The sequence below is a fragment of the Leptidea sinapis genome, chromosome 33, assembly GCF_905404315.1.
Source record: "Leptidea sinapis chromosome 33, ilLepSina1.1, whole genome shotgun sequence".
Lineage (NCBI taxonomy): Eukaryota > Metazoa > Arthropoda > Insecta > Lepidoptera > Pieridae > Leptidea > Leptidea sinapis.
The window spans coordinates 4,921,807-4,936,766 of NC_066297.1; the positions used below are offsets into that span (position 1 = coordinate 4,921,807).

General features: G+C 35.8%; 1 protein-coding gene and 1 non-coding gene across 2 annotated transcripts in view; both read right to left on the reverse strand.

The window, feature by feature from the left end:
* Positions 1 to 14,960, reverse strand: part of LOC126974684 (uncharacterized) — a 78,888-nt gene that overhangs the window by 40,473 nt on the left and 23,455 nt on the right. The gene's annotated exons all lie outside the window — the stretch shown is intronic.
* On the reverse strand, positions 3,488 to 3,560 carry Trnav-uac (transfer RNA valine (anticodon UAC)). The gene has a single exon. It is a non-coding gene; the product is annotated as a tRNA-Val (tRNA).

The following is a 14,960-nucleotide window of genomic DNA, read 5'->3' on the forward strand; positions in this document are numbered from 1 at the left end:
GCAGTAGTTTTGAGTTAATCGCTAACAGACAGACAGACAGACAGACGGACAGACGCGGCGGAGGACTATGTTTTATAATATGTAGTGATTTATATTAAATTTGTAAGACCGTTATTTTATAAGCGTCAAGTAAGGATTAAAACAATCAGTTAAGTTATAAATAAACATAAGCTTATTAAGATATTCGAAGGTCCAATATCCTTACTTACTCCATAGTGGGTCACATCCGCATTTCCTAATATGATCGAAATATGCAAAACGAGTCTGTTGACCTTCCAGGGATGTCACGCGTGAATATTTAATATACTTTTATAACCATTTAAAAAAAAGGAGGTTATAAATTCATGTGTGCATTCTATGTACATCCTACTAATATTATAAATGTGAAAGTTTGTATGGATGGATGTATGTTTGAACTTCTTTAACGCAAAATCTACTGAATAGATTTTGATGAAACTTTACAATAATATAGCTTACACACCAGAAGAACAAATAGGCTATAATTTATAAAACTATAGTGTGAATTATACAAAAGATAACAGAAGTGTGATTATTACTAATGACTACAACTAGCGCCATCTCTTATCAACTAGCAAGCAAAAGATCAATACAATTTATATGGCAAAACAACGTTTGCCGGGTCAGCTAGTTATATATTATGTATATTTGCAAAAAATTTTCAGTAAACATACACACTTTTGAGTTATGTATATCTAGAGGACAAAAAGGCTAAGTATTCTTTTTTAATCTTTAATTATTACTATATCATCGCATTAAAAAGTCGGTTTTTAAATTACGAAACCAAATTGGTCACAATTCAGCATGATGCTGATTCCTACCTCAACCTGCGCTGATCTCCCACTGGGACCAACAGATTATAACACAACACAAATGTGATTAGTAGCGTACCTACGACTTTGTTTTATGAAAATAAGGGACGAGACGAGCAGGACGTTCAGCTGATGGTAATTGATACACCCAGCCCATTACAATGCAGTGCCGCTCAGGATTATTGAAAAGCGTCAGTAATTTCACTAGCTACGGCGCCCTTCAGACCGAAACACAATAATGTTTACACATTATTGCTTCACTGAGAAATAGGCGTCGTTGTAGTACCCATAAACTAGCCGGCATCCTGCTTTGTAACAGGCAGGTCGGATCAATTACCATCAGCTGAACGTGCAGCTAGTCTCTTCCCTTATTTTCATTAAAAATATATATTTAATGAAACATTAACTTTCAAGATGCTTTCTGCAATTAGCGGATTGCTGTTATGAATCTGATTAATAATCTGACAGGGTACAAGATATACAAAATGGGCCCAAAAACGATCCTTGGGGCAACCCTTGTATCACTGTTAACTTATGTGATATCAGTGAACTGTCGTCAGAACGCTCAATCCGCACGTATTAATAGCGACTACTCCAAACTACTAGTCAGCTTCAAAACATAACAATAGCAGCTTAAGGTGTTTAAACAATAAAAAAATCTTAGGAAGAAATCTAACAGCACCAAAATTTGCATATTCCTTGGTTATGAGTCTTCTGCACATTATCCGAGGCAAGGCATGTCTTGAGAAACTCGCAGTTGCCAGTCGACATCAAGCAATATGGGCGAAACATCATATATTTAACGTGATAGCATGTAGTGAAAATCTTTTGGTGGTATAAACTGGGGACTATTCCCCGCAATTTTCAATAGAATATGTGGAGAGTCCTATTAGATAGGAATTATATACAAAGGCTGCGAGTTTCGTCTTTTTGTTTATCATCCAACGCTGAGCCGTAGATTTAGACTTCTGTTATTTGCGTTTTGTATTTAATGGTTCTTAGAATTCGTAGCCATTTTAGAACTGTAATATATTAGTTGATCAAAATAGCACTGTAAGTGTTGCTGCAAATTCGCAATGGTCACTCATAATCTACTCTTAAACTTAAATAAAATAAAGTGCCTGCTTGTAATGGCACCTAGATAGATATTTATGAAATTTTCACTGTAAGATTACTCATAACTAACTCAAATTTTGTGATCAAAAATAAAATATCAAGTACCTACTTAAACGAATGCACCATAAAGTCTTTATGGGAGCTGTATATAACTAAGCTAAGATAAAGAAGGTATTAGTTCAGTTTTACCGCGTATTTTTTTTTAAATTTACTAATATGATATCAGTATGAGCGACTTTGTAAAAATTAAAATTAAGACATGTGTGGGGATGAAAAAGGGGGATGAAAGTTCTATAGTTAGTAGCTTATAAAAATGTATTGACCAGTACTTTATTGTGTATTATTTACAAAGTGAGTATATTAAAAAAATAAAAAAATCTGCCCAAAGTAACTATTGCACACGAAGTCGCGGGTAAAAGCAAGTTATTTATATAATTTTTGACTCAATATTATAGACAATTATAAAATAAAATGGATAGTCGACGAAAATTACACGTAACTGTGTGATTTTTTTCTATTGAGGAATTTTTATTCTATCATATTATGTTAACCCAATATAACCCTCAAAAATTATAATATAGTATACAAATTATATTTTGTGTTAAATTTTAAAACTGTTTCTATAAAATAAATCCAAGACGAATGTTCAAATTTTCTCAATCCACGCTTGCAAATTGTACGCGTAGCAACCCTATTTTGTTGTACAGTCGACCTACGAACACCTGCGCACACTATGGCGGTGTTCATTAAAATATTACTAGCAATTGAGATTTATTCGGAAAGCTTAACATGTTCGGTAATGTTCTTCCACAGAGCTGTTAAGCTCAAGAGTTACTCAAAATCCAGCACTCTGCAAACGTTTTTTTTTTATTCATTTATTGCAGTAGCCTTTACAAATTTCATGAGTACAGTCTGCCAAACTACGTAAGTAGTTTGTCGGCAGCAGCTCTCGTGCAAATATAATACTAACTTTACTACTTACAATAATACTTACACAAAATCCAGCACTCTGCAAACGTCTGGATACTTTTTGGGATTAATTCTTGCTATAAATGCTAATTAAAATAAGCGCAATGGCTCGTTGAACTCGTTGATGACGTCTAGGAAATTATTTTTAATAACTATCGACCGGTTTTAATGGCACCCTATTCTCCACATTAAATTTAAAAGTATTAACAACAGGTCAAGTTCCGGCAGTCGACATAATCTCCGCCAATCATATTCACTTTATTTTTTTCCAATTCCAAAGGTTTTCATAGTGGACCCTTTTACTTTGAAATCTTTTTTCCACTTCCAGTTTCATTGAATATCGAATAACTTAATTATAAATTTACCTAAAGAAGGTACCTCTGTTTTTTATGGAAGACGGTCATGATGTTTAGTTATAGCCGCAGTACACATTGACTTGCATCATCCGAGATATCAAATATTATAACAAGAATATTAAAAGCAAATATAGGAATAATCCAAAAATTTCCAAAAAAAGTGTAATATAATGAATTAAAATATGAAAAGGGCATTTAGAATGAGAAAAAAAAATATGATTCCGGCCAGGATCGAACTGGCGGCCTTCTGCGTGTAAAGCAGATGTGATAACCACTACACCACGGAACCGATGCTAGGCACGTCGAAATTATTTAATATAATATGTTATTTATTTGACCAACTATTATAATTATTATTACGAAGGAGACCAATGTTCGTGTGGCCAATTATCACCGTTTGCTAATCTATTTTAGCACGACAATACATAACAAGAATTCTCTTGACTTTAAGACATTATAACTAGTATTGCGTCGGTCATTTTTTGCAGCCTACTACGGTAATACGCGAATAATTAGGTTGGTAAATCAAAAAGAATTTTATCTAAGATACATTGATATAGAATTTAGTAATAATAAACAAAAATCTCATTTTGCCAATTGAAAAATTCTAATTTAAATGTATTGTCATCAGCCCTCGATAAATTAAAAAAGATTTGAACGAAATCTGGAGGTTAAAAGTGGGTCAAAATCGCGCCCAAATGAGTCGCTTACAAACAAACGTACATACAGGTGAAGCTAATAATAAAAACATGTAAAAAGTACTAGAATGATAAATGTGTGGTCGAGCGTCTCGAATCCCGAAGGCATAATATCTTAGCTGTTTTAAGGCATCCACGAAGACGACGTCACGGGTAGCACAGCTAGTATAATAATAATATTGACACACTTTTACACAAATTATCTTGCCCCAAGCTAGGCATTGCATGTCGGTACAAGACAACAATATATTTAATACAATATACTTACTTAAACATACAATATCCGGACGACCGAGCCTTGCTCGAATTTTTAAGAATGTACAAAACTTGAACAAAAAAACTAATAGGACATCTGGATTCGAACCGGGGTCTTCTGCTTTCGGAATCACCCAATGTCCCATCTGAGCTATAATAGTCTTGTATATAGTGGCGAAATTTACCTTTGTATTCATTAGAATACAAAGGTAAATTTCGCAAAAATAAACATTAGTTATTGTAGCTGTTTCTCATTCAAACATGGATAAAACCATTTTTTTTAAATTGAAACTTAGCTAGATCGATTTATCACCCCCGAAATCCCCTGCATACTTAATTTTATGAAAATCGTTGGAGCCGTTTCCGAGATTCAGATTATATATATATCTATATACAAGAATTGCTCGTTTAAAGATATAAGATATATGACTCGGAAACAAACATCCATATTCATCATATTTAAAATGATTGCACCTACCGGGATTCGAGCCCGGGACCTCTAGCTTAGAAGTCAGGGTCACTAACCATTTGGCTATATGGGTTATATATACATATACATCTCGCAGTACCTTCCCCGTATTAAATAAAGAGTTAGGAAACTTTTAATATCTGCCCTTCATTATTGAAATTCTCGTTGCTTTTGTATTTTTTTTTAATGTAATACTTAAATATAACCGATGTTACTCACTGATGACGCAACATTCTAGAGAAGAGTTTTCTTCTACATAGATTTTTTTATGACAGTAAGGGACGAGACGAGCAGGACGCTGAGCGAATGGTAATTAATACGCCCTGCCCATAACAATGCAATTCCGCTCAGGATTCTTGAAAAACCCAAAAATTCTGAACGGCACTTTTGCCCAGTAATTTCACTAGCTACGGCGCCCTTCAGACCGAAAGACAATAATGCTTAAATATTACTGCTTATAGATAAATAACACACAAGACTATTTTCTTTGTTTTGAAAATTTGGATATTATTTGAATTAAAAATCTATTTAGGCGTATTGAATTTGCTTAGCTGATACGATATGTTATGTTTTTAAAGTGACGACCCTCAATTCTAGGATTTATACAGAAATAAAATTTGAAAAAATTTTATGAACGATGCGGGAGTCGAACCCACCACCTCCGGCATTCCGTGCTGATGCTCTAACGTGTTTTTCAAATTTTATTAGCTGACACGATCGAATATACATATAGGTACCTACACAACGCACGTTTGGCTAAAGTTACACAAGAATATCTTTAGTATTAAAAAAAACACTTTCAAACTATTAAAACGCATGTAATTGTAACTGTGTTTTTACATAAGATTTTTGCGTAAAAGTTGCATTTCTATTTTAGCTAACCCGACGGACGTTTCAAGAACTTTCCAGATCTCGTTTTCAGATGACTGCAGATGAAATGAATAAAATATGGTATTTGTCATAGTTGTCATTATGAAGTTAAGCGCCATTTATTGCCCTTGGAGGTGGTGTTTGCTATAGGCAGATGGTTTTTGGCGAATTGGCGTTTTAATCCTTTTGTTACCGCGATGTTAATCAAAGAAAATACTATCTTTTGTATTACTAATAACACGATTTCCGCTTTCCGCGATTTCCGCAAATTAAGCCTAATTAAATACATTTTCATATTAAAATATACCTCCCAGAACACGACGATCACGCGGGCGGAACGCTAAAGAAGGGATCCACTCCTATAGAATATACATTTTTTTACCACCTCTACGAAAAGCTGTCTTTTAGTAACTGGTACGAGGGAGAAAAGAGGCCGATTCTCTCCCGGCAAGACGACTTTTCTCCCTCGGACCAGGAACTAAAAGCGAACTTTTGATCCAGGTGGGGAAAAAATATCATATAAGCACCACGTGAGATAAATATGACTTTGCCTTTACGCGGCGGGTGAGAATGACCTACTTTTCTCCCTAGGTGCGTAATATACTATTTCTACGAAAAGAATATTGAAACAAAAACTTTCCGATAATCAGCAACATGAACTCGATATACATCGCACAATATCTACGGCCTCGTCGTAATATTCGCTGATGTTATATATTTATTGAGAGCGTTGCTATCATATTAAGAATACTATATGACCCAGATTCCGACTCAGAGGTTCACATAATAACTAATCATCAACACGTAAATAAGCTGTGCAATGGAAAAAAAATGCTTATAATAAAATACCGAATACGGACATGCAAAATACACTTTAAAACGAGGTAAATAAAATATAAATATCTACATCATTCTGAAGTTGGGGCCAAGTTAAACAGAAATATTACGAAATTCAATATATATATATATATATATATATATATATATTATATATAATTGTAATAATACTACCAACTTCAAAATTTGTTAAAATTAGCTTGTCTTGTTTTATAGTAAGTACTAGCTGACCCGAAAGACATTGTTAAATACGATAAATAATAATATCCAGAATTATTTCGTAAAATACCCTCTGTGTTGTTATAATGAAATTGTTTCACAGCAGAACTGTCAAACCTACCAACTGTTCAACTACCCTCCAACAAACGAATACACCAACCTAGTATGTTTAATTAAATGAAGTATTTATGTTTAAAATGTAACAGTATGTTCTGAATGTAAATGTTCATAGGCGCCTGTAAATACTTACCCCCTTATTCATAATGGTCCGCTAACTTAAAACAGCTGCTACAGAGGGTTTTTCTCATTCTGACTTAGGTCAATAGAAAAAGACAGAGTGAGAATTAGCAATGCTTTAAGTTACCAGACGAATAAGAGGGTTAGCCTGTAAGTTACTTAAGCATTTAAGATATTGTACATTAGTGTTTAACCTAAGTTTGATATATTTTAATTATGAATTCAAATTCAAATATTTTTATTCACTCAGTTATTGAACGTCAAAAACTACCACCCATTCAAAAGAGACTGCCTCAGACCTGAGAAGAATGGGCACAAGAAACTCAGCGGGCTTTTCTTTTAATATAAAATATGGATTACAATGTGATATCGTACAATAAACATTTATAATTAAAGAGCCTGAGGGTGTTCGCTTTATTCCCAGTCCGAGGTGTCATTAAGAAAATCGTTTAATAAGAATAAAGATTAAATTAAATAAAGAATTTATAAAGTCAAAATCAATCTCATAGATAATATTATGTCCATACAAAACAAATACTGGAAATAAAAATAATTATGGGACCCAAATCGAAATAAAAACTATCCTATCTCTCAAGTTGGACTAAACTGCACTCCATGAAGTAATCCCAGTTAAAATCTGTTCATTAGCTTAGGAGTTCACTGGAAACAAACATCAGGACACTGAATTAATATATATTAAGAACATTATTTACCTTGTAATAAATAGTACGTATATATATATTCTTAAGTATATTTAATATATTATTATGCATGTTTGAAGTCCGTTATTTTGAATACATAATATACTCTTATTTTTAAAACGTCGGTAAAAAAACACTATCGATTTAAATGAGTGTGAGTGATATTACTTATCTCAATTTTTTTATTTTTTTGTACGAAAGCAGAACATCACGCATTTCCATAGATGAAGTGATCACTTGTAGCGAATGGATTTCTTACATCCTCGCAACCTAGTTTTACAACTACTCATTTTTAAAGTTTAAACTTAACCAACTTGACATTTATTCCGAAACGCCAGTATATTAATTATAATAATATGTATGTGAGGTTATAAAACGCAGCGTTAAAATGTTTTAGTACCGGACGTACCGTGTAATGCTATGTTGTCGATCCATTCATAGATTTACGACAAACCTCTGTTTAGGCGCTACCTCCACGAGCGAATGCGTCGCGACGAGTCCGCCCTATCATCATCGTGTAATTTCCACGAGACGAAGATTATCCGTCAGCCTCGCTACGGAAGCGCCGCCGGGTCGAGATCTGCTATACATTTGTTTTGTTAAAAACTTCATTAGCGCGCTTGCTTCGTTAAGATCGCATATAGCCACTCGTCGTATCGCCTGATAACATCGCTATATATATAAGCACCATAGGCTTATAATAAAATAATACTAGAAAAAGACTGCGAGAGAGAGGAATATCTCTAACGGAGATACAACAAGATAGAAAAGTAAGCGAATAAAATGTTACTAACTGTAACCAATTTTGATACAATGAAACCAAGTCCTAGACAATCACATACATTTGGCATTAGCTCCTTACCCCCTTATTCATAATAGTCTGCTAACTTAAAGCATTGCTAATTCGCACTCTGTCTTCTTCTATTGACCTAAGTCAGAATGAGAAAAAACACTCCTTAGCGGCTGTTTAAAGCGGACCATTATGAATAAGAGGGTTAGTGTTTTGAATACTAAACCACTAGCTAACGCACACCGACAACAACAGACAAATAAAAATCAATCACGTACATACATACACTATACGCTAATTTAATCTAAATCTATTACTATTGACTATAGCCACGGTCAATTTGACTATGTAGAAATAATAGATACACAGTCCTATACAAAAGTCGCGGTTCTAAGTGTTCTTAATTATATATAGATGACATAGTTATAATTATTAATTACTACATACTATAAACATCTACTGATACAAATTAAACCTATCCATCAAGTACAACTGACAAAGCTATCTAAAATAATCTACGAACAAGAGTCCATTCTAATGAATATTTGACCGCGAATATAAAAGAAATATTAAACGATAATATTCTGACTAATTGCATTGTATATCACCAAAAATAAGAATCTCCGATTTATTTGTGTCCAAAAAGTAGGATACATATTTAACATATTATTTAAAAGAGTAGTTCGTCGGCTGTGGTTTAATCATGGCAAATCTTGTACATATTTGATCAAAGTGTCACGATGATTATTATATCCCACGCTCGTGGAGATGGCGCTTAAGCTATATTAAAAAGTACGAGTAAAAGTGATACATCTACGGTTCCGTATCGAAAAAACCCTCTTTTTCTATCTCAGGCATCAACAGAGGAGCATAAAGCTCTGTCTAAAGTGATCACCACCGCCCATCTTCTTAGGTTATTGAATTTGGTACCTGTCATTCTAATTTGAATGTACATTCTTTTCATATTCTCGCCTCATAACAACACAAGAATAATCGTGGTTCGGAACGACCGTTTCATCAAAGTTTTTTTGTGAAAATAAGGGACGGGACGAGCAGGACGTTGAGCGAATAGTAATTCATACGCCCTACCCAATGCAGTGCCGCTCAGGATTCTTAAAAAACCCCAAAATTCTGAGCGGCAATACGATTGCGCTCGTCACCTTGAGACATAAGATGTTAAGTCTCATTTGCCGAGTAATTTCACTAGCTACGGCGCCCTTGAGACCGAAACACAGTAATGTTTACACATCACGGCAGAAATAGGCGCCGTTGTGGTACCCATAATCTAGCCGGCTTCCTGTGCAAAGGAGCCTCCCACTGGTAAAGAGTCGAATTGAAGACTAGCCGTCATCCACACCCGATCTTAATTCGCTGGATTTTTAGTGATCACCGCCGCCCACATTCTCTTGTAGCACCAGACGAATAACACGAGTATTGCCAGCCTCTTAGAAACTTTTGCCAGAAAATCATCCCTTTAATTTCCAAATAAGTTTTTTTCTTTTCCATGTAAATCTTTCACTGTACGGTGTTCTTCTGTCTGCCTATTAAATATTTGGACGAACCGCACTGGCCGGCTGCAATATTATTAAAATATTTTTAGTCTGACAAAAAGACTGGAAACAGCTTTTTGTTATTTGTTACCTCAACCAACCAATGTACTATTTCATTTTATATTTATTCTACTCTGTTACCATCAAGTTAGCCACAATGTGAGGTTCCGCATTAATAATACAAGAGGCCTCTCCGACAGACCGACGCGATCTTTGTTGACTGTGTTACGGTTTTTTTTACAAGGCAGACGGCCGGTGTATGCCATTTAATACAATTTGAATAATGTCTATAAAAGGTGGACAAATGCGCCGCGGACTCTCGCAACGGGTATTGTTGAAACAACCAAAACGTAAACTTAATAGAATTAGTTGTTATTTGCGTAAATCCATTGAGATTTAAAAGGTCTTGTCTAGTTAACTACACGCCGCATCTTCCGGAGCTATTGACTTGCCAAACGATGGAAAGTAAACTCTTGCGGAGATTTCTCGTGTAGAAGGACATTTACTTTAAATTGAAATGTATATTATGTTAGTGAAAAATCGCTCTATTGTGAGACGGTCTTCGTACCAAGGTACAAGATATATATCACTATTTTGTAGCCAGTCTCACTATCTGCACATGATTTCAAACCAAATTTGATCTCACAAAGAGAACTGTTCTCACCTATGGGCGAGCGCTCCCCAGTACAAGTTTCTTCCATTTGACCGCATACAACGAAGAGCGGCTCGAAACAGCAACGATCAAGTCATCTCCGATAGACTTGATTATTTTACGTGGCGTATAGATGTGGGTTTTCACTGCATCTCCTACCGCATATATCACGGGGAAGTGCTCACATGACAACTCATTGTTCGGGTTGATAACAGGAGCCCTATTATTACCAAATACGAAATTTCGGTTGACGGATCGTACATTTTCCTACTACGAAAGTGTTTCAGATCCGAATGTCGATACGAAGTTCGCGATTGGACATTTTGTCTTTCGTTTACCTTATTCCCAAATTCACTTTGTTTCAGATTTAATATAAAATAATAAAACTGTTGTATATAAACACTGATCATAACCATTAAAACTGGAATGCTCCACAACACCTTTACATTACTTGGTAGCCTACCTCATCCTGACATTGGCTCAGTTGTGGTGACCTTTCCATAAAAGCCACAATATAAAGAATAGAATAGAAATTCACTTGACATTTCCTTTTTCGTTGTTTGACATTACTATTATCGTAACTGCGACTTCACTTTTTATGGTTATGTCTATGGTTCCGAAACGATATCCGTTCGCACTATTCGGATCCGAAGTACTTTGGTTGTAGGATTTATTATTGATTTCGGAGCGAAACTTCGGCTTTCGATTTTGGTAATAGACCTCCTGCAGCCGAATTCCATCGACGCACATTATGTCAAAATGCGAAATTCCTCTCACATCATGTTGACGCCTAGCATTCTACAACCGCGCGTTTTGCGAGGAACTTGTTGCCTCGCACAGCCACATGTGGAATCAATTACCGGCTGCTGTTTTCAGAAACCGATACGACCTCGTGCACCAGCATGCGAATGCGTGAAATCCTCGATCATGCTAAGAGCTGGTAGTTCAAGATGCTCTCCATGAGCCGGATCCGAGCTGTTACCTTTTCGTTACGGGAATCGGATGGGCAAGGGCTTTTGAGCATGAGTGTTGGAATAAACACGTTGGCCCCGAAGCCAACTCACGATACCTCAGGATATACACTATGCCCAAAAGACACGTTGATCGGAATCAATAAAACAAAATATACCATATTTAAGATGCAACAAATTATTTTATAAACAAGAAAAAACGATTGTACACCAAATTGGCTCCGTCGCGCCATACATCATTTAATTATAAAAGAATTTAGATCACACAATGAAAGCATTAAAAAACCGCGACAACATTATACAACACATGTTCGAGCCGTGTGGGAAAATAATTAGGTTGGGTGGAGGGGCCGAATTAATGCTAACATAACATATACTAAACAGGCAGTATTTTAAACGTATGGTGTGTAGCTGTTGTCCCGTGTACGTTCGGTATAACTTTTTTTTTAGGAAAAGGAGGATAAACATACTCTTGCAACACCAGAGGAATCACAGAAGCGTTGCCGGCCTTTAATGACGCGTGTTTTGGGTAACTTACCCATGTCGTATCGTCCCGGAAACACCGCACAAGGAAGCTCATTCCACAGCTTTGTTGTACGTGGAAGAAAGTTCCTCGAAAACCGAACTGTGGAGGGGAGGATTGCCACACATCCAGATGGTGAACAACTTATTATACGGGCAGATTTCGTCTGGGGTAGTGTTTGCCACCACGCCTTATTGCACAATTGTTAAGCAGTTAACATTACTGGAGATCCTATGTACTCGAGCAACGTCATGCCTTGTCTGCATGGAAGACGATCTCTTGGGAAATCGTCGGCCAGTACCCGATGAAACTTGTGCCTTCTTTCGAGTACAATCTAGAGAAGGTTGCGGAATAGGGTAAATTGAACCTTGGTCATTGAACCCCCAGAAAACTAAAGATTGCGTGTTAACAACTACTTTACTACGTACTTTAGTCGTTTTTACTTATATATAGCTGATTACTTTTAATTAGTTAATATTTCTTTTTTGTTTCACTCAAAAACAAACAATAACGAATAAATAATGTAAATTGTAAAATTGTGAACTGATCTGTGATCACTTATTATTACTTTAATGTCTCGAACTCAGAATGACATTTGACAGATTGTCAACTTGTCAGTCAGAACTTTAGAAACTTCAGAAATTGACAAGCTAATACATTATCTTGTTTACTCAGTCTACGCATTAGTTACTATATAATTATCTTTAAGGCGACGTCACCAAATGGCCCAAAGGAAGACCAGCGCTGGTTTTCAAACCAGTAAATATGCTGAGTTGGGACCACTTTGTGACGTGTAGAAAATAATATTTCTCGATTTTGTTTGTTTTATTGTACTATATCTTCATGAATAAAATTTTTTCTTTCTTTCTTTCTGAACTACTAAAACACCTCATTTATGACAATACTTCCCTTTATGCTTCGCCTAGTATCGGAATGCTGGGACTTGAAAACTAGAGCGAATGCCAATTCCGCGTTCATCTGGAAGCCAAAGCCAGATTGGTTTCGGAGAAACATTATATTATGTCAGAAAGAAGGTAATATTTCAAGCCGGCTTACATTCTAGCGCTCTACAAAGCGCAGGTCCGGCCACACATGGAGTATTGCTGACATCTCTGATCTGGCACACCCCAGTATCAGCTGGAACCATCGGACATTTAGGGCTCTGTGAACAGCTAGATCAATTGGTCTTCTAGCGTATTTATCATGGGATACGTTCCAAAGGTCCTTCTTGGACATGGATTGCGCGATGTTACCAGGACGATATGACATTGGTATCTTTAAAAAAGCGCGTACATCTGCCTAAATAGCCGATAACGTTCCTGCGATTCTCCGCTGTTACAGGTAAATGTGCCAAAGTATTCCTGTAAGTATATACCTATAATATAAAATACTGTAGATTCAAGGGAGCACGATATAACCCAAATCCCCGCAGACCAAATGGCGGTCGGAATCTAGTATTTAGATCATAGTTTCTCAACCTTATTTTGTTCACCGCCCACTTTGAGAATATGTTTTTTTCTAGAGTACTTTCGTGTAGTTTTTTGCCTTTTTAGACTATATTTTTCAATCTACCCACGCCCCATCTGCGCCATCTCAATGCCCCCTAATTTTCTCTGGGTCTTCTACTGCCCCCCCGTAAGTCTCAAACGCCCACAAGGGTGCGTTATCGCCCACATTGAGAACCTATGATTTAGATGATACAATAGGCAACACACAGCCCACAAACAGCAAAAATGCATACAATGTCAAGTGACAAGTTCACAGTTTATCAGAAACTATCTGAGTAATTGACAAGCGTCGCTCGACGCCGCGAGCGCTGAATCAATGATAATAATATGCATTCCGGAGAAGCACGATAACAAAGTCATAGCTAACTTTAGCAGTACAAGAATATTTTATTTATTTATTTACATAAAAGTTTACACATAGAAAATACTTATACCTCAATGTAATAGTTATACGTATATACTCAAGACGGTAGAGCTCTTTAAAACTTATAGCTAGCATCAGAAAGACGGGTTTCTAATAATATATGCTAACAAAGAGTTAAATCTACGCACGTCAGTGCTAGTTAAAAATATTATGTATAAATGATTATATGTGACTTAAAAAGTAGAATTTCAATTATTTCTTAATATTAAGAGGATAGAAAAAAAAAAAACAATACAAATCGGATCATTGGACAAGTCTTACGACGATTGCACAGACCGGTTGGTTGGAATTAATATAAATTTTCGCGTAAATCCAGCTTATCATTGGTACATCGCGAATTATCAACATTCTAGGTTAGATTACGTTTCTGACCAATAGGAATAAAGACGCTATTAGTCAAATCCTACTTCCTTTAATGGCGTGCGTCCGTGCAGAATGGGATGTCGCTATGCCAACTTAATGGCTGACAGGCTTGCCCTGCATGTTTCAGTATGACAACTCTCATGATTATTCTAATATTAAACACTAGCGGACCCGACAGACGTTGTTCTATTATAAAAAAAAACTCTTGCGGATGGAATTTCTTTAAATCCGTAGCTGCCGTCCTTAGCTGATCTCTACTCGGCGAAAGGAATATTCCTACCAAATTTGAAGTCTCTACGCCATATGGTTCTAGAGATATCGTGATGAGTGACTATACACATGGAAATCTCTTATATATAATATAGATTTTATTGAGATAAAACCTTTAGTAACTACTTGTATATAATATAAATATATTATGACAGAGGTTTTCAGTTGAGCGTGCATCACAAAAAAACTTCTTAAAAGATAAATTCAATTGAGTCTTCTAAGTTTTATTCCTTTGAAACTAAAAAAGTTGCGATATCTTCATTTAACAGTAGTTTAGAGATGTTGCTAGTGAAATTACTGGGCAAATGAGACTTAACATCTTATGTCTCAAGGTGACGAGCGCAATTGTAGT